The sequence below is a fragment of the Pleurodeles waltl genome, chromosome 1_2 (assembly GCF_031143425.1).
Source record: "Pleurodeles waltl isolate 20211129_DDA chromosome 1_2, aPleWal1.hap1.20221129, whole genome shotgun sequence".
NCBI classification, from domain to species: Eukaryota; Metazoa; Chordata; class Amphibia; order Caudata; family Salamandridae; genus Pleurodeles; species Pleurodeles waltl.
In genome coordinates this window covers 358,867,215-358,891,367 of record NC_090437.1, presented here as the reverse complement: position 1 = coordinate 358,891,367, position 24,153 = coordinate 358,867,215, and positions in this window count along the sequence as shown.

Genomic DNA, 24,153 nt, shown 5'->3' with positions numbered 1-24,153 from the left:
TTGGCTTGTCTCGTCTGTGTGCCACTTTACTAGATTCAGCTTGAGTGATTTCATGGGAACAGTGACAGCTTCATTGTACTGAGCTAGAAGTTTTATTATCTCTTTTCTGGGTGACATTTGGGACAGATCTTATCAATCAAGTCTTTCCAACAGAACACCAAAGTCATTTATCATTCGGAGCTGTAAAAACTGCAATTAGGAAAACTGCTTTACTAGCTCTGAATTTATTTTCAAAGTGCACCCAACAAGATCATGTAGGTTTTGAAAAATGCAGAACTATTTCTGTGAACTATCTGAAAAACGAAGAGCCCTACCCCTGCGAGCATCTCTCTCTATGTTTTTGATTTACTGTGTTTTTGTTGAAGAGAGTGGCACAATAATGCATGTAAAGGAAGTCATCGGTGTCTAAGTTCAACTTAGATGTGCAAATGGCCCTGCGAACCGAGTTTGCGATGCTTCTGACCACAACGTAGCCATGTCACATAATTATATTATTTTTTAAGTTTCAGTTCTGTAGGTAATGTTTTAGAACTCTAACATCCAGGAAGATTTATTTTGTACCATAACATGCTTCCTGGAGAACTTTAATACAATATTTTGCAGTCTAATAATGACATAAGGGCAGTGTTACAGTGACTGACAACTGTGAATGTGTCCATGTGTTTGTGGTAAAAGAAAAGGACCATCATAAGAGACTGTGGCAGTATAAATCGAGATAGGGCTTTTTAACTTTGCTCTTTGGGTGATGGTTACAGATTGTAATCGATAATTATCATTGACAAGACACAACATGGAATTATATACACATTGTTTACAGTCTGTTTCTAAATATTAAGAGCACCAAGTTGAACCTTTTTTAATTAAGTTTTAATTCATACATGTCAACAGACCGATTCAGATGGGAGACTCTCCCAGTTTTTAAAGCAAAAATTTGGCTTTATTTTCATTGTCTCCAGTATGAAATTGCCTCCGCTTCAATAGAAATCAATGGGTTAAGTACATTCTCGCTATCATTTTTTTAAATCTCCACATTACCTCTTCTAAAATGTTGGCATGTATGTTAATTGCAAGCATGCTGCTGCTGTGTGTAGCAAGCAGCATACTTTCTTCTTTTAAAAGTTTATTATTTTGATTCAGTACATTATGCTTGCTAAAATAGATTCCTTTTACTGAACATATCATGGCTTGGCAAGGCCAGACCTACTGGTTTTGTCAATGGCTGTTCTCTGTGTCAGTGACAGTGTCTGTGCTTGAGCCACTGACATTATGTGGGTATGTTGAGTGTTTTTCTATGTATGGTGTATGTGTAGCATATTTATGGTTGTAGGACTGTGTGTTGTATGAGTCTGAATGTTGTGGTCAGTGAGTACCATTATGGAAGCCCATTGCACTAGATGGATGGTGATAATATGTTCGCGAGAGAGTGAAGGTGCATTACTTGCATTCTTGTGGATGGAGGGTGGGGATCCAGACACTGAAGAAAGGATGATGGAAAAAGGGCTACTTTTAGAAATTCTATGAGAGCAAAAACCTATGGGCAACTTCACCCTGAACACACCACTTAGTAGAAGGTAGGGCAGTGGGTGAGACTGCAGTTCCAGCTGTTCAAGGTAAGGAAGCCAGGGCCTGCACATTTGTCTGTTTCTGATTACTGCTTCAGGAAGATGATGGGGTTAGGTTCCATGAACTCTCACTTCATTGTGCCCCTGTTTTTGATAGTACTGCTTGGAATGCACACCATACCAACTTGCTGTGAGAAACATCACTTTGTAGAAAAACTGTCTCTGGAGAGAAGCCTGGAAATGGTATTTGAACTAGAACCAACTCAAGTTGGTTCTAAAGGTTGATATAGTGGATCCATATTCCCCTATCTGAAAAATGTATATAAAAGTGGGGTCCAAACCATCCGACTTTGTTCCTGTTTCTTCATGACCAAGAAGGAGAGTACTTCCTGGAGGACTTCTGTGTGACTAGAGACCATACCTGCATGACTGCCAATCTCCCAGGTTTGAGGGGATATCACTTGATGCCTGCAAATTGCCAGAGAAACTGAGCGTCTGCCTAACTGCCTATAAGCCTGCTTGCTTGTGAGATAGGGAAGCAAAGTGTCTGCTCCTGTATGAGGAGGGACTGTCTGGGAAGAGAAGCATGTTCCAAGCGTGTAAGGCACTCGAAAATAGCTCACTGCTGTGAGATAGCAACAACAATCTTGACCCGAAGTCAGCAGATTCTTTTGATCTTCTGTTACATCTACCACTATGAGCTGCATAAAGAAGTAGTCACCAGATTGTCACTGTGCAGCCGAGAGTTTCTGCCATCAACCTTGAGGGCCTAATGATGCAGCTGCCACCCAAGATGCTCATCTGAGAGAAACTGCCACATCTGGCAAGAGCTGCAACTGCCAAACACAAACATCTGCTCCGTCAGTCGAAAGGACGACTGTCAACAAACCTGCCAAGCACATTGCTTAGCACCCATGATCTTGAATGGTGCATTACCGCATGTTTTGGTTATTCAGCAGTGTTTGCTCCTGTTCCAAGCCTATGCCATTTACTATATCTTTCCCAGCATCACAGGAAAGAGAGAGAGAGAGAGAGAGAGAGAGAGAGAGAGAGAGAGAGAGAGAGAGAGAGAGAGAGAGAGAGAGAGAGAGAGAGAGAGAGAGAGAGAGAGAAAGAAAAAGCAGGCACCACAAGGGTATCTCCATTTCATTGGATCCTGTAGGAGGTATGCAACACTATAACTTAACTACTTTTGGGATAGGTATTGTTTAGTAATGCTGTGTGATTAAAGTGTGTTGTACTTGGTCTAGTTTTCAGATCCGCAGTAGGATGGACCCCATGACACCATTGGCAATGACCTCAACACCATGGTTGGGGCCCTATAGCCTCTGTTGCCTGGTGGCGCCCAGAATGGGTTAAAAAGAGGTCATAAAGATGAACATACATATGTAAGTCTTCCAGGCCTTGCCAGTGACGGCAGAGGCCCACTTCTTGGAAAGTCTCCAGTAGTCTAAACGGCAATTTATATGTGATGGTGCCAACCTAGAGTCCCTACTAACAGATCTGGTAAATAGTGACTCTGGTAGACCATAGCATATATATCAAGTGGCATATTTCAAGTTAGTGATGAAATGGCCAAAGGCAGAAACTGAAAAGAAAATGGCCTAATTTGGAAGAAGCTATGATAGGCCTTTGCAAAAAGAAAACAGTGCAGATTACTCTTGATGTCTCGGTTAACAAAGCTATAAAACATGTGATCTCTTCCTTTCCTTCCCAATACACCCCCATTCACTGAAAAAGCTTCATTACATCTTTTATGCAGCGCCAATTAGACTCAGCAAGGTGAATCAGAATGTCTGCATTATACTCATATCACTCTTTAATGACTTCCACAATAAAAGAAGCAGCGACAAGAAGAAAAACTCTTCCAAAAAATATTTTTGCTTACAACTACCAATGTGCTAATTTCAAAGTTTTAAAAAAGCTACATGGTTTAAACATTTCTTATGTAGGTACATTTAGACCTCAATTGGGGAAATATTCTGCACAAGGAGATCTTAAAAAAAGAGTGGGAGATCTTGCAGAAATATACATAAATGTTTGATCTGTCTTGGGAAGAAGGACTTGCACTATACACTAATGTATAATTGGTATCGTACTCCAGAGAGGAATCATCATAAGTTCCTTAATTCTCTAAAGCAAACCCCAATTGTTGGAGAGGATGTACTCAGAGTTGTTGTTGCTTATATTTGGTGTGGCTGTCTCATGTTAAAATCATTTCTAAGGAGATAGGAGCTGCAAATAAAAAAATAACGGGCCATTCTAGATGATACGAGAACTGTGAGGCCAAATGGATACTCCTAAATTAAGTGTTCAAGTCGCACCTTGATCTGACAATGTCTGGGAGTAGTAAAATGAGTTACTGTGGCATGGTGGAAGACAAAAGAACCCTCAAATCCCTGCATCCCCTCCTTTAACACTGTGTCACTAACAGCAATGGAATCTACTAGCTATGTAAAGGCTTTTGATAATGAAAAGGGAGAACATTTGCAATTTGATGCAACTAAGAACCCTTTGTTAGGATACCTTTCAAGGACCCCACCTGAGACCCAACAGTTTTATCACCCTAATTACGAATATTTAACTTATTTTATTGAGTTCAGTCTGAACACTCAAAGCCTTACGTTGTCTGGGAAGCAGAATATGAGAAGCATTTTTCCCTGTCCTACATTGGAAACAATATACAGTGTTTGAGTTTTAGGACTGAACAGTCTTGGAGCCTTCTTGAGACTGGAATGCCCCCTGCATGAATGTACAGTTTGTGTCCCCTGCCTTGCGTGCCCTACTGTATCCTTAGGATCCTGTTTTTTTTGTTTTTTTTAAATTTTGTTCAGGCCACACACTAATTATATGTGTGCGCTTTGAATTTGACAAAGGCCTGATCTGATGTGAGTACTAGCTTCTGGACCTTCTGCTGAAATGGGAAGGGTGCACTCACATAATGTCTCTATCATGGGATTCATGCGTGGAGAACGTTGGGGGTATCATACCGCATTAGTAAATTACTGAATTATAAAAAGCCTATTTATCTGTGAGCTATGAATGCATGCCTCCTACCCCATTCAGCTAAATTTCTGCTGCCTGTGATGAATCCGGAAATCCTAAGCATGACATCCCACTTGTGCATGTATGTTGGAAGTAGAAGTGCACTATGAGTGCACTTGGGTGTGCCTGTATGCCAGAAGCAGTAGTGTACCATTTAGAAGAGTTGAAGGCCAATGGTTTCTATTCTGTGAGGTCAAAGCCTAAGCCAGAGAACAGGACAGGAATTGCTTCATTTCTCCAGACAGCATATTTATATATGTAAGTCATTCGGCTATTGACTGAGGAAGGGTGGAAACTGGGGGTGGGAGGAACTCGTGGAGTTTCACTCTTTGGAATTCTGCAGAGTTTGGTAAAAACTCTAGGAGTTTCTGTGGAATTCCCCCAACAGGCAGAAAATATGCAGCTCCTGCTGCTCGCACTACAATTTAGCACCGGTTGCATGAGCAGCTCTGAAAATCAACACGAACGACACCATGAGTTGCGCAAGAGTGTGTGGCCATTCCAGTTGATTGTGCTCTTGCTCAAGTAGAATACCTATTTGAGCAGCAGCAAATCTACTTGAATGGCAGCACTCTGATCGCAAATGCTTGTGAACAGCTGCGAATACCCGCATTAGAAAATCATGCTAGGTGACGCCAATTCTTGCTCGTGCTCACTAGCATGCATGTTCTAGAGCCTCACGGGAGTTAAATTCCACCACACAGCAATTGTTGGAATTTGGCCAGAACTCTGTGTTAAAGAGTAATGCGGAGTGGCCAGAATTCCACAAATTTAATGGGTCGCACAGAATATTTTGTCTACCCATAGTGGAAACCATTCTAAAGCAACAGCCACTGTCAGACTGGCACAAAAGCAGTTAGATCTAAATTGAAGGCACTGGGTAGAGTATTTCTGCAGCATACAAACAGTAATAAGGTGAAAAAAGAACACAAGAAAAGTCTCAAACCAATTTAGAAAAATAGAGAGCATTTTATTAAACAAAATGACACCAAAACAAATTAAATCAAGTCAGTAGAACTTGAGTTTTGAACATTTTTTTGTGTAAAATAGTGCCTAAAGGATAAAAGCGGCAACAGTCTGATTGTGCAAGACCGGCGCAAAGTCAAAAGTTAAGCCCAATCACGATAAAGTGTGGGTTGGATAGAAGGTGTGGATTGGGTCAGTCTTGGCTTACCTGCAGACATAGCACAGTTCTTGAAGAAAAGTCCTTGAGAAGGTAGTGTTCAGCAAAGCAAGGCAGCAGACTGTGTCTGTGGAGGTGTTGTCACCACTGGACAAATTCTCTGTGAAGTCAATGATGATGACGGTAAAAAGCTCTGAGTGGTAAAAGCTGGATTTCCAGGCCGAGAAGTTTGTCAGCATCAATGGGGAGCTAGTCGCCATTGAGCCTAGTAAAGATTTTTACCTTCCAACTTAAACAACTTTCTGAAAGCCAAAAACCTCTAGCAGGCTGCACCCACCAGTTTACATGAAAAACCCTCAGCTGGCTATGGGGGATGGAGGTGGGGGGGAGGGCAGTATCAGATTTTAAGAAACCCACGGAGGGCTATACAATGATTATCTCACTCAGTAAATTCTCATAGCTGAGAATAAAGAATATTTTCAGGTGCAGTAATTGAATTGTCTCCCGGTAGATGATTCTCCTTTCAGAGGGGGTAAAAACTTACCCATTTCCTATCATGTCCTAGTAGTTACAGGGCCTTGTTAACCTGTTAAATTTGGGCCAGCCAAAATTTCAAGTGGAACAAAATCAGGGTTGTAGACTTTATTATATCTTTTAGTTATCGCTGCAGCGAACTCTGTGGGCCAGGTTTACAAGGCCCTAGCGCCACCGAAGTTTCACTTTTTGTGACTCTCCGGTGGTGCTATGCACTGCATCGTATTTACACGGTGGCGTTAAGCCACTTTCTGTAGCTTAATGCCACTTTTTAAATATGGTCCCTTCACATGCAGCACTTTGCGTGGAAGGGGCGTGCAATGGGTGAAGCTGTGGACGCTCCAAGGCAACACCCATTGCATTTTGACTCTGCTCCAGATTTACGAGGAATCGTACATCTGTGGCAGCACCAAAATCTAACACCACTCCAGGAGTGGCGTTAGGATGGTGCAATGAGGAGAAATGCTTTTATTTATCTTTGATTTTTGCTCCCTCTATGTGTGCTGTATTATGCAGCACACATAGAAAGAGCAACTCGCCATTAAAGATTGTATTTGTGCAGGAAGGTCTTCCTTCCTGCACAAAACAATCTCCCCTGCATCTCAGCCAGCAAGGTTCGATGCGTTGGCACTCAGAAGCAAATTTAGCGCTGGCCCAGGGGCAAACACAGGGGTGCACCATACTGTTATTAATTCAGTGCCTTGCTGCGTTTTGAAAATGACATAGAGCGGCACTACCAAATTTGGCACAGCATTGTGCTACATCATTTTCTTGTAAATCTGGGCCTGTTTTACTTGTAATTGTGATCCTTGTATGTACGGGCAGGTAATTTTTAATGCTGCGTGCATGCTTTCATCATCACTTGTACATAATTAAAAGATTGTTGCGATGTTTCTATCATTCATTTTAAGCCAAAAAAAAATTATATTTCTTTTAAACTGATTGTGTGGGAACTACTGGAAAATTGTGTAAAACGAAAATTAGCATGCAGAAACCCATTGAAACAGTAATTTAGTTCATGCATTTGACACTTTTCGGGAAGTAAACTTTGACTTCTTACGATTTCACCAATCAACAATATGGACAAGAAAGTGAGTGACTGTTCCTTAAATCAATTTGATTTATTGTAAAAGAAAATTATGTACTGATTTGGCAATTGCAGTGTCACATTACATAACATATTTCTGAAATTATAGATACCCACATATGTGATAATATTCTACTACTTTTAACGAAATGCACAGGTTAAAAATACATTCATTCTTGTTTCAGATTTTGCTGTTTAATATATTTTTCAGTCCAAGAGGACAATTGTTACAGCCACAAGTTTGGCCAAATTGAGGCTTCATACTCAGAAGAGTGACTTGTACTATATGCAAAGAAAAAAACAATAAAGTGCTCTTGACAGAAAGGTTCTCTTCTGAAATTTGCTAACAACAGGCCTAGACAATTATTTTTACATTTTGGTCCAGATGGTCGACTCTGTAACCACAATATAGTAACGTATTTTAAGAGTTCAAGAGAAGGCAGGTAGGACAGTCTGAGTAACATACCTACTTCCACTTAGGAGATCACAAAAATAACTACCTTAGCAATGCATCTGGTCACAGAAAAAAAGGCAAACTGAATTATTATGCAAATAAATGCATTACCCTTCCTTCACATGGCCGTAAACTACAATTTCTGCCTGAAGCACCCTTTCTGCTCACCACCCATTTGCAGCTCTCGGGGCTACAGAGGGCGGGGCGGCACGCGGGGGCTAGATTAATAAAATATATATTTTTTAAACTTACTGCCACACCATCGGTCCTTGTCGCCTCAGCAGCAGGCAGGCACAGGCTCCTAGCCTGCCCTGCGGCCAATCCTGACACTGCTCAAAGCAGCTTTAAGATTGGCTGGGAGTGCTCAGCCAGGGTGCTCCCAGGCAGACTGGATACTTGTGCCTGCTCTCTCCAGCCCGGCATTGTGTTGCATGTGTGTTTGGACTGCCCGAGAAGGCCAGCCAAACATACAAGCACATATGGGGATATCCTCACCCATCCCCAGGATATCGTCTGTGAATTTGCAGAATTTTACTGGACCATGTATACCCTGGAGATGGAAGAGGATCCCACCGACTTGCACAGTGCACTCCCCTCAGTGCTTGACATCCCCCATGACCCGCCCCTTAAACAATGAAAGGATAATACTTTTAGTTTATTATCCTTTCATTGTTAAAATCCATTGTTAAAAGATTTTAAGCACTTGATGCTGGCAGAGGGGGAGGCAATGCTCCTCTGTCACAGTGGAGGAGCCGCCACTGCATGATATTGCACACATTTGGTCCCAGCATTGTCTTCCTAATTCTTCTGGACTCCCTTTCCCTCCTATAAGGGTTCCCATCCCAGAGTATTCTTCTTGCTTTACAGTCCAGCCCCTATAGCCACTTGAGTTACTGCTGTTTCCCACCAGCTCATGCTAGTCACCTCCCCTGACTTCCACCCTGGTGAGGCACTCTGGCTAGAGTTATACTGCTCCGCCTGAATATGCCCTTTACTCCTGTGACATCCTGACTGATTGATCTCAGTGATCAGTGCTTAATTTAATTTGGAAAATAATAAGTGCTGGTGTCCCCCACCAAGGTTCAACCCATCCACCACCTGGATGTCCAACCCAGGTCCCACGGCCTCTTCCTCCGTGCCTACCATCTTCTGGAATGTTAACAGCCTAACACAGTGGTTCCCAACCTGTGCGCCACAGCACCCCAGTGCGCCGTTAGAAGTTTCCAGGGGCGCCGCGTGCATTCTTGAAACCATAACATGACACACTTTAAAAAAAGAATAATGTGCGCAGTTTTTACTAGCTTTTGTTACGCGGCGCAGTAAAAATGATTTTCCGGCTGAGTAACTCATACTCCTGATAATTCTTCCTACATTTCCCACTTCCCCCTTTGCTTCCTCTCTATTATTTCTCAGACTGCTGCAGTCCGTGGGGAGGGGGAAAGGATTCCTCGGTGGGGGAGAGGGTGGTGCTTGTATGGCAAGTTGGTTTTCAGCATGGGGAAGTTACATGAGCCCCACCTGTCAACCTCTTGCCATCTGCAGCATGGTTTCACCCAGCAGCGTGATTAGGTCGTTTTTAGAACCTTCGGTCTTGCCAGGCGTGCGGCAGTTCAGAAGAGAGCACTGGAGTGTTATTATCATTAAAGTGCGCACATTGTCGAATTCCGGTTTTGTTGAATAATCTGGTAATTATTATCTTCTGATATAGTCCATGCTTTCAGATTGGATACATTTTGAATGTTTTTTTTCATGCTGTGCTCAAGATTGATTTGCTCCAGGACTGCTGAAGATGTTGATTGCAGTATTTTACATGGGGTCTGGCATTTCATATGATATGTTATTCCTCCTCACAGCACTGTGATCTCATTGACCAAAAAGTGGCTCAAAACCAGCGAGGCAACAGGAAAACCTGTATAAAGTGTTTTCAGAGGAGGCCTAGCGCTCTACAAGAATTTCTTTATTTAAACTTTACATAAACAATCTAGAAATAATTTGTTAAATATGAATATTACTCAAGAGCTGACTATTCTGATGGGAATTCTAATCTTTTGTGCCAACTCATGATACCTACATGCCTATATAGTGTATTTTAAATGCTTTCAAGTAACACTGTTCACATTGGTGCATTTTTGTTGTGGAGCTTTTAATTTGCGTTTGTTTAGTTTGTATTGTCAGGTTTTCCCCTACAGGTGCTGGAAGTGTTATCGCTTGCCAAGTGGAGCTGGCCACTGCTTAGCCTTGTGATTATTGTTGTAATCCCTCCCGTCTCTCCCATTTGGGATTTCCTCTTTCGCTGCCGGATGTCTTGGTGAAGGGTGGAAAGATAAGGGCATTTTCTCTGTTTGGGCCTGTTAGGGTCTGGAAGGGCCAGAAAGCCTGCCCTGTGTGCCCCTCATTTCTTGCTTATCTAAATATCTCAAATTTCTTCTTCCTTCTTTTCCTTCAACAGTTATCTGACTCACATCCAAACAACCCCCCCCCACACGCCTTTCGGGTGGGCACAGAGACCTACTAACATTGTCTCTGGGGTGTTTTTGGTTGCCCTTACCACACCTCTGGGTGGATTGCGTGGAATTCCCGCTGTGGTGCATGTGAGTAGTAATAGGTGTACCATCTCTACTACTGCACTGACGCACAGGACCAGAGACTGGCGTAACTCGAGCACAGCCGTTTTACATGAATAACACCTGTATACATATGACAGATCATATTTCTGCATCCTCCTGCGAAGCCCATCCATTAATGGGGGGTTGGTGTGAACGAGAAAAGAGAAGCCATGTTGCCCTGAAATAGTAGCAAAGTTGCACATACTGCAGAACCACTGTCTGGATGTTGCTGTAGCTATGATCCCACAAGAGCAATGAGCCTTCCATCAGCCAGACTTACAAACTACTCAAATCTGAGGCGTAGTGGCATAGACCAGTCTGGAAATTTACCTCTTCATATATAGTACCTGGAAGATGCACAAAGAGTAACTGCAGAGTGGGAGTGTGAACAACAGTGCTTAATTTGTAAATAAAAATGTGCCGGTGCCCAAAGCCCTCCTCTTAAACATGTGGCTGCTGTAATTAAATGTGGGAAAACGGAATACTGAGGCAGTGTAATACTGAAGCCATCTCTGCCTCTTCAATGATTTTAAAACCACGTCCTTCCCCTTCAGCTCACCCTTGCAGCTTTCTGTTTTCTCCCATTGTGACACTATTTTGTTTTTCTCTTCCTCAGTCTTTCTCTTCTCTTCTGCGTCTGAACTGATTGGCATCTTTATGATTGACAATGAAAAGATTTTTAATACCGAGTTCAAGTTCATCTGAGCACAGTGAAGTCTCAGGTCCTTCAGAGAAAAAAGAGGACGGGAAGGGAAAAACCAAGTACAGAAAGTATGATGACAGGTATCTAGATTATGGTTTCACATGTGTACAGGTTAATAATGAGGAGCATCCTCAATGTGTAATCTGTTTAAAAGTTTCCTTTTGAATCCATGCTTCCAAGTTAACTAAAGCATCATCTTGAAAGTCTTCACCCAAATGTGGTTGGAAAGCCAAGGGAATGTTTCCAAAGAAAACTAACAGAAGCCAAATTACAAAAGACCACTTTCTCAAAACAAGCCAAAGTTAATAGTAATGCCCTCTTGTCTTCTTATAAAGTGGCCTATTGTGTTGCACAGTGTAAAAAACCACACACAATTGCAGAAGAGTTGATTTTGCCTGCTGCTGTTGATATGGTAACCATCATGCTCGGCGAAGATGCTGGTAAACAGCTGCTCAAAGTGCCTCTTTCTAATAATACTATCAGCCGGAGGATAAATTATATGGCTGACGATATTAACGATCAGCTCATCTGTAACTTAAAAGGCAAAGACTTTGCACTCCAATTGGACGAGGCAACAGACAGCCAAAAAGACACCCATCTTATTTGCTATGTCAGGTTTGTTAACAAAAAAACCATAGTTGAGGATTTGTTGTTCTGTGAGGAAATGAAAGGTGGAACTACCGGTCAAGACTTGTTTGCGATTGTGGATGATTTTATGGTACAGAATCAGATTGACTGGGAGAGATATGTTGGCGTTTGTACAGACAGGGGTCGTTCAATTACAGGATGCTACGAAGGACTTCAAGCTTGCATACGGTCTAAAGCACCTAATGCTGTTTGGACACACTGTATAATACACAGAGAAGCACTAGCAGCTGGAAACCTCAGTGAAGAACTGCATAATACTCTGAAAATAGTCACCAAAGTGATAAATTGTATTAAAACAAGACCAATGAAAGCAAGATTTCTTGTTCTACAGCAGTTCTCGATGGCTGTCTCTCGGTAACTCCCTGCTTAGAGTGTATGAGCTTAAGAATGAAATATACTCATATCTACATGATGATGAACATTGTTTTGCAGACACAGTTATTGATGCAGACTTTCTAATACAAATGGCTCTTTCGGATCTTTTTGAAAAACTAAACGCACTGAACAAGTCCTTGCAAGGTAATAATACTGCTGCTCTCAGACAAAGTTTAAGGGTTCAAGAAAAAAGTAATCCTTTAGAAAGGCAATGTAAGCAAAGGTGACTATAAATGTTTTCCTTCATTGGACACGTTTCTGCAAGACAATGAGATGGCATTAAAGGAGGAACTGAGGACAGTTTTTGTTCTGTATTTGTCACAACTGCATTTTTACCTTCAGAAATATTTCCCAGAGGATGAAGTGGAGCCAATACAATGGGTGAGAGAAACCTTCAATGGTGAGATACCTCAGCATTTAAATAACGAGGAAGCAGAACAGCTTCTTGACATTTCAAGTGACTCAACATTGAAAGTACAATTCCAGTCTCTGTCACTGCTTGAGTTTTGGTGCCAAACTCAAGATGAATACCCAGTGATTAGCAAGATTGCCCTGCGTGTTTTGATCCCATTTGCTACTTCCTACCTTTGTGAAGCTGGTTTCTCAGCGGTTGCGGTGATAAAGTAAAAATATAGGGCAAAAATTCACCTTGAAAAAGAAATGCGTGGTGCGATCTCAAAAATAACACCCATTTTCACTCCCGATATTCTGTGATAAATTGGGATAAAAGTGAGGCACTACCCTTTCCCATGTAGCCATGAGCACAGCTACAGCTGACTTCCCAATCTAGTGGACACTGTCAAGATTCAAGTACGTAGGGATTTATGTCAACAGAGGCCTGGATCTCATACTAGCAGACAATCTTACAATCTTGATCCCTTGCTCACACACACAAAGTCAGATTTTGAGAAATGGTCACATGTGGGCCTCTCCCTGTGGGGGAGAGTTCAGGCAGTGCATATGGTGACGTTGCCACCGTACACATATACCGTTGGCATGCTACCCCTGTTGGTCCCTTTCTCCATATTATGCTCTGTGGATAAGTGTATATACTCCTTTGTCTGGTGGTCTTCCCACCCACATCTAGCTAGCACTAAACTTATGGCCCACCGCTCTTGCGGCAGACTGGGCTTACCCTCCGTGGAACCCTACGCATTAGCCCTATGCCTCTCTCAGATTGCCTACATGCTCCCCGAGATGCAGGACCCATTGCTGTGAGTTCAGACGGAATGCACACTATTGCAGTGCCCTCAGGGACTAAACCCGCTCTATGGTGACAGAGGTTCAGCGTTACGTCCTGTCAACCCAATAGTGCAGGCTATGATGAAATCTTGGTGGCCAGCTCATCACCAGTTTGGGGTGGACCCCCACCTTCACGAGCATGTGCCAGTGTGGGGCAATGCCAGTCTGTGGATAGGTGGAAGGATGCTGGACTGGGAAGGCTGGTGCTCGGCGGGCATAAACCACCTGGGCCAGGTCCTAGACAGCTGTATGATGAGTTCGGCCTCTCTCTGCAACAAGCCTGGAGGTACTTACACTGTCTTAATCATTGCATGGGAGTGCGCCCTTGGACCCTCCAGTTTTCCCCTATGGTTTCCTATCTTAGGACATGGGGCCACTTCTGTGGAGTGTTGTCAGGCTTTAGTAACCTTCTGAGCTCTCTTCCCTACCTCTTTTAAACAATCTTGTTTGGTTGTTTGATCAATGACCCTCCCTGCCCACCCCCCTTGATTCCCCCCCCCCAGTGCCTTGAGACCCTCACGGGTGAGTAGCGCGCGCTACAAATTTTTTTGATTGATTGATTGATTGATCTTCATACTAAATGGCAGACAAGGTCACAGATGGACTATGAAATGGAGGATTGGACGCCTGTGACCGTGGAGCAAGGGAGGCTTGGATGAAATTCTGCCTCTTTAAAACCCATCATGACTGGCATTGGACGCCTGTGAAACTGAGGGGGGCTATTACTCCATGCGAATTGTTGGCATTGTCCATTGTGCCCATTGTGAGCTATTGCAGATCTTATGTGACTACCCCTCCATTTGGCCCTATTCGAACTCGATGGGAAACACGTTAAGAGAGACCTTACCAATCCTGAACCCCCCCAACCCCTTGATCTTCTCACATGACACATGACACAGAGGAGACTATGGACCTATCTCATCTGCAGATGCACCTCCTAAGTACAGCACTCACCACAGCCAAGCTATGTATACTCCAAAATTGGCATTCCCCCATGATCCCGTCTCATGATGAATGGCTCACACAATGTATCAGGGACCTCCCACTAATGAATCATCTACAACCTAAAGGTTAGGACTGAGGCTTTTCTTCAAACCTGGTCACCCTTCCTCAATGCCAACTTGCATCAATCCCAGGCACCCCAACTTAAGGCCCACTCCTACCCATACACCTCCCCTTCTTGCCTCTCTCGGCAGCCATACGCAGCAGCATTCCCATCACTCCTCCTTCATCCGCCTTCATCCCCATACTTACCCTTTCAATTTCCTTTTACTTCCCTTTCCCCCTCTTTCCCCTCCCCTTCCTCCCCTCTCAGTCGCTCACCTGTCACGATACCTGACACTGACCATTGATCGTCCCCTCCACCACTGTACATGTGCCCCAGCATACCTTTGCATGCCTCAGAGCCTCCCTCCCCCTGATGCTGACCCGTTGTACTAGGGGCTCTGTCAAGAGACCCAGCTTCCATGTATGCTGTAGTCCTCGCCTTATCATATGCACAGAACTGTGATTCGCTACTACACTACGATCACTGTGCCTTATGATCCTGTATAGGTTTTGTTCATGATATCATGATGTCCCATACTCATTCTCTAATGCAAGGGTCTTCAAACTGGGGGGTGGGCCACCCTAGGGGGACCTCAAGTGACGCGGGGGGGAGCAGGCTCTGGCCAAAAGAAAGATTATGCAGATAATAGTGCTTTGTTTTAAGCAGAAAAATATTTATAGCATGTTTGAAAAAGGTACCAGAACTTAACTGCAATGTGCCAATAAGTCTAGGCATATTTAAACATTGCCATCTTAATAGAATAATTATGAAAAATTCTGAAGGAGGGCGGGCGTGGCATTAAAATGTTTGAAAACCACTGCTCTAATGTTTCTTTCTTTGCAATGTATTGTGATGCTTCACCAATAAAGAATTGCAGAACAATAAGTGGTGGTACCAAAGGTTTCGTTCAAAGCCCTAGGCTGCCACTATTAAATGTTGAGATGCAGTAAACCGAGGCAGCACATTCTTGATTCTTGATTCCACCTCATGCCTCTTTCATCCACATCAGGCACTCTCTGCCCCTTTATCTTACTCTTGTCCATCCCTGCTTTCTTTATCACTTTTTTCATTGTTTCTCTTTCTTCTTTCCCTCTTTTGTGTTCTTCTCTCTCTTGTTCTAGGTCAAGGTCTGTTGAGGAAAATTAAGTGCCTTTGGCCTAACCTGCACCCACCAACTAAAATTCAATAATATCAGTGATCCAAGCTGCATTGGGCTGTCTGTACCCTCCCCTACATGCCAACCCATGTGCTGCTTTGCTTCCTCTCTGTTCCCACTGCTGTTGCCATTCACCCAGCCCTCCACCTTCACCATGTACTCATCCTTCAACCCTTACACCTACACTCTCCATCCAGCTATTTACCCAGTCACTCACATACGATCTCTCGATCTCTCGATCCATTCAACCTTGTGGCTCACACAGCTTTCATCTGTCCATCTATTCACCAGTCAATCTATTAATTAGCAGTTTTTATCCATCCATTATTTACCAGTCACCATCTAATCACTATTCATGATGCATTCATCACCAATTGGCTATTCACAATTTACCACCCATTCACCATCTACACACAAGCAATTAATATTCACATGCATTCACCGCTCAATCACTGTTCACTATACATTAATTTCTGGCTTTCATTCTCCATGAATCCATCACCCACAATCCATTCACCATCTATTCACCGCTCCCTTTTCAGATACTTTCTCTATATGTCCATCATTTTCACCCATTCACCTTACTTTCACCACCTACCATCCACTAGTCAAGTACAGTCCACTTATCATCGATTTACCATGTAATCACCTGGCCCATTTCCTATTTGTCATCTGCTCTCATTTATCATTCACCATCACCTCACCATACTTTCACAAGGCATTCACTGTTCCCTATTCACCACTCATCATAAATCCAGTCAAATCTTCAATGTTCATTATTCAGCCTCTAGTGACCATCCATTTACCATTACACCAACATGAAGCACATACCTACCATCCTTTTGGCATCAATTAATTATCCATCTGCTGTCCCTTCATCATCACGACCATTCACCACCCATTCACCTTTCACCATCTATTCGCCCGCCTACCATTCACTCTCGATCATCAATCCATTTAATAACCATTCACTATCCACCATCCTTCCAGTCACAGTTCACCATTTAATCATCATCAAATAAGCATCCACAATTATTCTCGCACCATTCATCGAAACCAAATTCTCTATCCACCCATTCAAATACAAAATGCAATACTTCATCCACCATCCATATAGAATCCAGACAATAAAAACATTGATCTGTAGAAAATGACACAGTAACCTTGAACTGCAGGAGAAGTACTCCAGGAGACGCATTAAGGACTGAACGTATAACTCGAGTGGGGCTTCAGGCATTTGACACCATACCCAAGATGAGCTCTCCAGAACTATATACAATACTCCAAATGTGGGCTCCAAATTGAGATATCATATTTCAGAGATTCGCTCCAAAGGAAGTAGCAGTATTCCAGGTGCTTCCAAATGAAACATCTTAGGTGTGACAAGTATGCCCAGTGGTGGGCCTTTGCTTGTTGTGGTACAGAACCCAAACTGAACCTCACTAATAGTCTAAAACTAGTTAGGGAATGCTGGGGTTCCCATCTACAGGCGATCCGGCCTGGTACTTAGGGCTTCACCTTTCCTATTGGAGCAGGGCCACTTCTGAGTTGCATATGGCTCCTCTCTGTCTGCAGTCACACAGTAAGAAAAAAAAATGAACTGGAATACTGACATGACTAATTGCCAATGGCTGAGATTAACTCTGGTATTCAACCCATTTTTAGGGTCGCGCGCAAAGCGCTCTGTCCCTGGTGTAATCTCTTTATGGGTATTTAACCACACCCATGAGTTTGGTTGGTTCATGGGCTTGCCTTTTACAATTCACATCATTTCATTAGCGGAAGGCATTCATGCCTTTTCTGGTGGTTAGCCCTCCTCGAGCCACCGGCCAACTACTGAAAACATGTGAGGCTCCATGTTTTCCGTATAGTTTCTGCACTACTTTTTCTCTTTATTCCGCAAGCAGCATGATCTCACTGGGCAGCAGTCAAGCGCTTTGCATGACATCGACCTTGTTACATGGCTAATTGCACTTTTGCCTGTTACATGGCTAATTGCACTTTTGCCGGTTATATGGATGATTGAACTTTTGCTGATATGTTACACTGCAAGCAAACTTCTGTTTCCTTTTGTTTGTCTCCGTCATGCTTCATGGTGGCCGTGGGCTCACTTATGTGAAACTGTTTTACTTTTCGGTTTATGTGACAAGAAAAGTCCATTTAGGAGTTTAAAGGGCGAATAGCTCTAATTCGAGCAAACACAAGACCCGTTGTATTGCAAATGCTTGTTTGTTTTTCAAAATACTACAGGTCAGTCGGAAAGATCTAGACACATTTCACTTGAGCCATCCAAAACTGTGTGCACTAATGCATATGAACCAATCCCAGTAATGTCCTCATTGTAATGTTGTAAGACAACATCCCTTTCTCCAGGTCATTGTTATCTCTCCCATTTCGCTTACATTAATTTTCAACTCCCCATGGCTTTGTCTTTTTGCTTACCCACCTTCAAAACATGATAGGTTAAAGATGCTCAAGCTATAACAACAATGACAACAATGAGGAAAGATTATACTGCATTTGCCAATGCTGTAATTAACCTTTGTAAGTAAAAGAACATTTCACTGCTGCTTACTTTAGTAAAATCATTCAGTGTGTGTGAGCAGAGGTTGCACTTCTGCAGCTGATGCTGCACAAGTTGTGTGTGTTGGGAATTGGTGAGAAACGTGCTGATGAGTATGCTGTATCTGGTCTGTGCATGCGAAGGTTGCTTGTGCTGCTGCTGCTGTCCTTGCTGTATTTGCGGTGTGCATGTTAGTGAAGCCGGGTAAAGTATTTTCAGTAAGTAAAAGCATGAACATCGATTCACCTATATACCAATGGTAGTGAAAATTACACTTCAGACCCTTTCACCGTAATGGCATCACAGGAGGTGACATCATATCAGCCTTGAACCTTACTTTTTCCAGGACGTTATGTTGCATGACCTTAGTCCTGATGGCATCATGATAATTGCCATTGTTGAAGTTCCATTATAACTGTGTGTTAAATAGAACAAAACAACACAAAAAATTGTCTATTGTAGATAACACCTATAATAGGGTTCTGATTTGATATTTGAACATTTAGAGGATATGTATAGTGAACTAGTATATTATGTGAGGAAGTGAGGTATATCAATTCTAGAGGCTTCTCATCCTGAGAAATACGTTAAAAGAATTGGTTCACATAGTACTTTTTAAAACACAACTTTCACATAAATTTGCTAAAAAGCCATAGGCTTTCAAAAGGTCACTTATTAAATGTTCAAATCCCTTCAATGCCAAGTCTGTGAAACACAAGGCTCCCCAGCAGTTGATCCCATTTTTGTCACAATGAGCTATGGAAGCCCTTGTATGCCAAAAAAGTACCTCCACTGTGCCAGGGCCAGTATTTTGTAATGGGTGCCACCATGTGCCAAGGGGCTCCCAATATCAAAAGTTACATAACATATACCAGCACCAGAATTTTTGCCATTTATGCAGCCTATATAACATGGGTGTAAAACATTACCTCAATATGTCATCTTCATCATCATATAAATCTTTATTCAACTGTACATACAATCATAAAAGAACATAGAAGCAACCACATATACATTCATGTACCAGCTTAAAAAAAAGATAAAAAATGTCAGCAGTAAAATAGATCAAGTAATTCTCTAATACCACATCAGAATGATTCCAGCCTGGAACACATAGATCTCAAAGCAGCACGTAATAAACATGAAACAGAAGGAAAAATGTGCACATTTAGCAAAAGCTGCAGCTACAAAAGCACTGGGCGGGCTTGTGCAAAGTTCAAAACTTTTAGCAGTGGGAGAAGGAATCGCTTATTGGGCATGCTAAAATATTTACACAACAATACAAAATGTAGGGTATCCTGTGGAGATACGTTGTTGCAGCCACAGGGCCCTAATATACCTAGACGAGAAGAACCACTCAGGGTGTCCAAAAGGTGATATAGCAAGTTAAACCTAAATAGTGCCACCACAAGTTTGTCCTTTTCATTGGATAGAAGGGGGAGGTATGGTTCCATAGCCTGGATGTTTTTTGGTAGTAGATGATTGCATACCATAGGTTTCACAAGTTCTAAATGATCACTTTTTGAAGTACATAAACAAAACAAATCCCTTACCTTTTTTTCTCCTAAAGGCACAGAGAGTGATGGTTATAAAACATGCCCACCCTGCTGAAGCTAGTAAAAGCTGCCTTCACATAGGCAACCCAAGGAATTTATACATGTGATCAAGAGATAAACAGTCCAACAGGAACAACCTGTTTAGCTGAGAGCCTCCCGCAGTCTATATCTTAACGTAGCACAGAAGAGGCCTGAGAGCAATAAGATCTCTTATCTAACACCCAGCGCCTCATGAACAGACAAAGCCAGGGTACTCTGTGGGACACGCAGAATACCCCTTAAAAACATATTTTCTGCAAGTTGAATCTTATCAAATTATCTATAACCCCAAACCTCGTACCATATAACGCCTAGGAAATGCACCTGAATGTAAAGGCTTGACTAGGGTATCCGGTGACCACAGAGACAACCTCTGGGAAAAGCTGGCTAATGGCCCAGTGGTCTTAACCAAATCACAAGTCTTGCTCTCAACCAGGGTGTTTCAACATATATTGGCATCAAATAGTACCCCCAGATAGGGGAAGGCTGGAACCTTGGCCAAAGTATGGTTTCCCCACCATGAAAGGTTTGCAGCATGTGGACCGAGGTCCAGCTACCAAGACATATGACTTAGAGAAGTTGACCACTGGTCCAAAGTGTCCATCAGGACAGCAAACCTGTCCAACAGGGACTGCAATCCCACCACTGTGTGAGCCATAAGCCCTGCATCGTCTGCATACAGCAAAACTAGCAGCGATCTCATCCCACTATAGGGCAATCAGCCTGCAATGAAAGAAAGGCGTGTTCCAATCCATTAATATAAAGGGTAAATAAGAATGGCATGAGTATACAACCCTGGTGTACTCCCCTGGTAGTTCAAAAGTGCTCTGTGAGCTCTGCCACATGTGAGTACCTCACCACAGTAGAAGTGCTAGTATGGAGAATCAAAAGAAATAATGCAATTTCTGGGTTCGCACCCATCAGGAGTAGCAAGTCCCAGAGCTTTCGGTTTATCCCGTCAAATGCAAACGTGAGGTCCATGAATGCCAGGTGAAGCGAACCAGACTAGGCAACAGTAAATTTGTTTATGATCAAGTATAGATCAAGGCACTGGTCGTGCAGAAACAATAATAAAATCTATTACTGACGTACAGCCCTTCCCTTTAAATGTAGGGGTAATATGGGGATTAATTACGTTTATCAGCTTCTCTAGGGTGAAAACCAGATTGTAGGTATGTAAAAAGGTTTTACACTCACTACCATCAGATATATATGTCATATGGAGCCCCCTTTGCTGTCATACATCTCTAGTTGACATTATCCATGGCTAAAGTACTAATGCAAAGATGACAATTAAAATTGCCTACTAGACCAAACTTCTTACGACCCATGCCAAGCCCCTCCAGAGAGTTGATGGCAGAGCGTAAACTACAGAGATTAGATGTCTGGCATTGTTTACATTGTAATAGTTGATCAGGGCAATCGGTACAGCATCAGGTACATGCAGCTTGAGAGCCTGAAACTAGTGTGAGTCCCATTTGAGATATTTAATGTAGCCACAGAGCTCCAATGACACACAAATTACCAAACCCCCTTTAGCCCTCCCAAATGCAAAATCCACTACCGGGGAAAAATAGGTTTTAAAGTCTTCAATGAAGAAAGAATTACCTACTTCCCAAGTGTCCTGCAGACAAATCACCTGATATGCCTTAACAAACCGCACCCACCTATTATCATTGAACTTTGTGGACAGACCCGCAGTGTTCAAAGGTAGCAGCCCCAGTTCCTCTCCATTGTGAGTCGAAATATAAAATCGGGGATAAAGGATGTGGCTAATAAAAGGGATTTCTCTGGCACTGGGAGTCAATCACAGGAATTAAGATTGCTCAAAGGCACAAGTCTATTACTCAAAGCCAGGGATGTAGGGACTGGTGGAATTAGTGTAGAGCAGCCATGAGAAACCTACCTATCTCTTTTCAGTTTCAAGGAATCTTACATACAACCTCCGGCTTATAATAATAATAATATCCTAAAGAGTGCACAAAGATGTCAGTCGATTTGAGTGATTTATTGAAACCGAATGTGGTCAGGATACGTGCAGCTATATGGGATTTGTTCAAATTAACCACTACGCAGTCTCCTGCCCATCTCTTAACATCTGGTCCCAATAAGCCCACCCTCCTGATCAAGATGATCGAATCATAAATTTCTATGCCTAAAAAAGAGTGAACCTTTAACCAGTGCACCACCTTGTTCTTTAATTCCCCAAAGGTTTCTGGTATAAAGGTATTATGTGTAGGGAAATTCTCTAAAACTACAAAATATGGGGTTGCTTCTGAGGGCAAGTTAATCACCACCCCAGACTGAGAGGCTGATGGATGTGTAGCTACAGAAGGGATGGCCCCTTCGAGGAGGTGATAGAACTTGAGGTTGCATGGGTGGCAGTGGGAGATAACCTTGGTGACTGCAGCAGTAGGGAGGCCAACTCCTCGCAACTCACTGCAGGGCATTAAGAACTTACTGAGCCAATGGTGACAGAGCCTCCTCCAGTGGGAGTCCTTGAGTCCTTGTGTAAAGCATATACGTCTTTCAACTGAGCCCTCAGCTGCAAGATACTCATTTCAATTGATTCCAACCTTGAAGGGATTAAATTTAGCTTCAAATTCCCAGTGCAGCTGAAGTCCCCAGAATGGACCATCTGTGGCTGAACAGTGTAGGACGCAGATTGGGAGCACAAAGATGGCTCTGTCTGTACCCCTACAGTGACTAAAGCAATTTTCTATTCAGTGTCAGCTCTACACCTTCTGTACTTGCGCCTTGTGTTATTGGAGGGGGTTGCAACATTATTAATCCCCTGGGCATCACCCTCTCTATTAACACCTCATATCTCACAGGAATCCTAATAAGAAACTTCCTTGCAAGTCCCTGTGTGTGTACTACAGGCAAGGTACAGGGATCAGAGGATGTAGTGGGAATCTCCGTGGGCGACATACATCTGGGTCAGCCAAAGGAGAACTCTCCCTGGTCAGGGACAACCTTCTATTAGCTAGTTCTATCTCTTTAGATACCAAACTTACTGCCCTGGCGAGAAACCCCTCAATAGTCGCCACCTGGGGAGCAGACTGGGGGGACTTTGGGACAGAGATGCCAGCTTTTCTTTTCCTCATCTTCAAGCACCTGGCAACAAAATAAGAAGATAAACAGGAAAAAGGAAAAATTTCAGAACGATAAAAACAGCATGCTAACTAACAGACCACCCTTTACACTAACATGAGTACAACTGTCCTTTCAGTGAAACTATATAGCATTCATCCAAAGATTAAAGTCTGGGGAAAATGCCCAATAAACTGCTTATGCCCCTTAGTTAAAAAGCACCATTCCTCTTTAGAACGAAGGGCGATGTCTTAGCCAGCATTTGCCATAGTTGTCACCCTCCCATATGTCATGTTGTCCTCCTTTATGCCAAGGATTATCTCTAATGTGCTAGCATCAGCGTTTTACGATAGGTACCCTATGCCAAGAATTTCCTCCAGCATGCCAACATTTTTCCATGGGAGTCCCAATTGCCATAGTTATCTCTAGTATATCAGTATGAGTATTTTACCATGAGTGCCTGTTAAACCTGGCATCCTTGATGTGGTTTTCCCCTTAACGTTTGCCTTCATCCCCCCTGTTTTGCTGACTTTGACTTTACTGGCTTTAGAAATCTGCAAACTTTACCACTGCTAACCAGCGCTAAAGTGCCGATCCTCCTTCCTTAAAATATGGCAGAATTGGCTTACACCCAAATAGCATATTTAACATACTTGTAAGTTTCTATTAAAGTGGCACTGCCTATGCCTAGGGCCTGTAAATTAAATGCTCCTATTGGGGCTGCAGCACTGATTGTGCCACCCATTTAAGTAGCACTTTAAACATACCTCAGGTCTGACATTGCAGTCTGTATGTGCAGTTTTTAAACTGCCAGTTTGACTTGGCAAAATACACATTTTGCCAGACCCAAACCTTCCTTTTTAGTACATAAATGTCACCCCCTTGGTATGTCCTGGACAGCCCAGTATGCAGGATGCTGTGTGTTCAAATGTGGGACATGTACTTTGTAGTTTTAAATGTCCTTGTAGTGAAAAACTCTCCAATTAATTTCTCAGTACTGCAATGCCTAGCCCTCCCATAGCAAAACAATGGAGTTACCTTATTACATCCAGTAAGCAGTAATTTTCAAATGGGAATAGGTAACCAGTTCATGTCGGAACTGTAATGAACAATCCCAATTTAAGGTGATTTTAATTTACAATTTAGAAAAATGCCACTTTTAGAAAGTTGCCATTTTCCTACCTTAGCTATTTAGTGCCTGTGGCCTGAATGTGTCATCACTGGAAGGATGATAGGGATCAGCTGGGTGCAACCCCATGTAACTTGAATTGGCTGTGTTCTGCCTCCACACAAAGGGCTGCGTACCCTCCGTAGTTAGT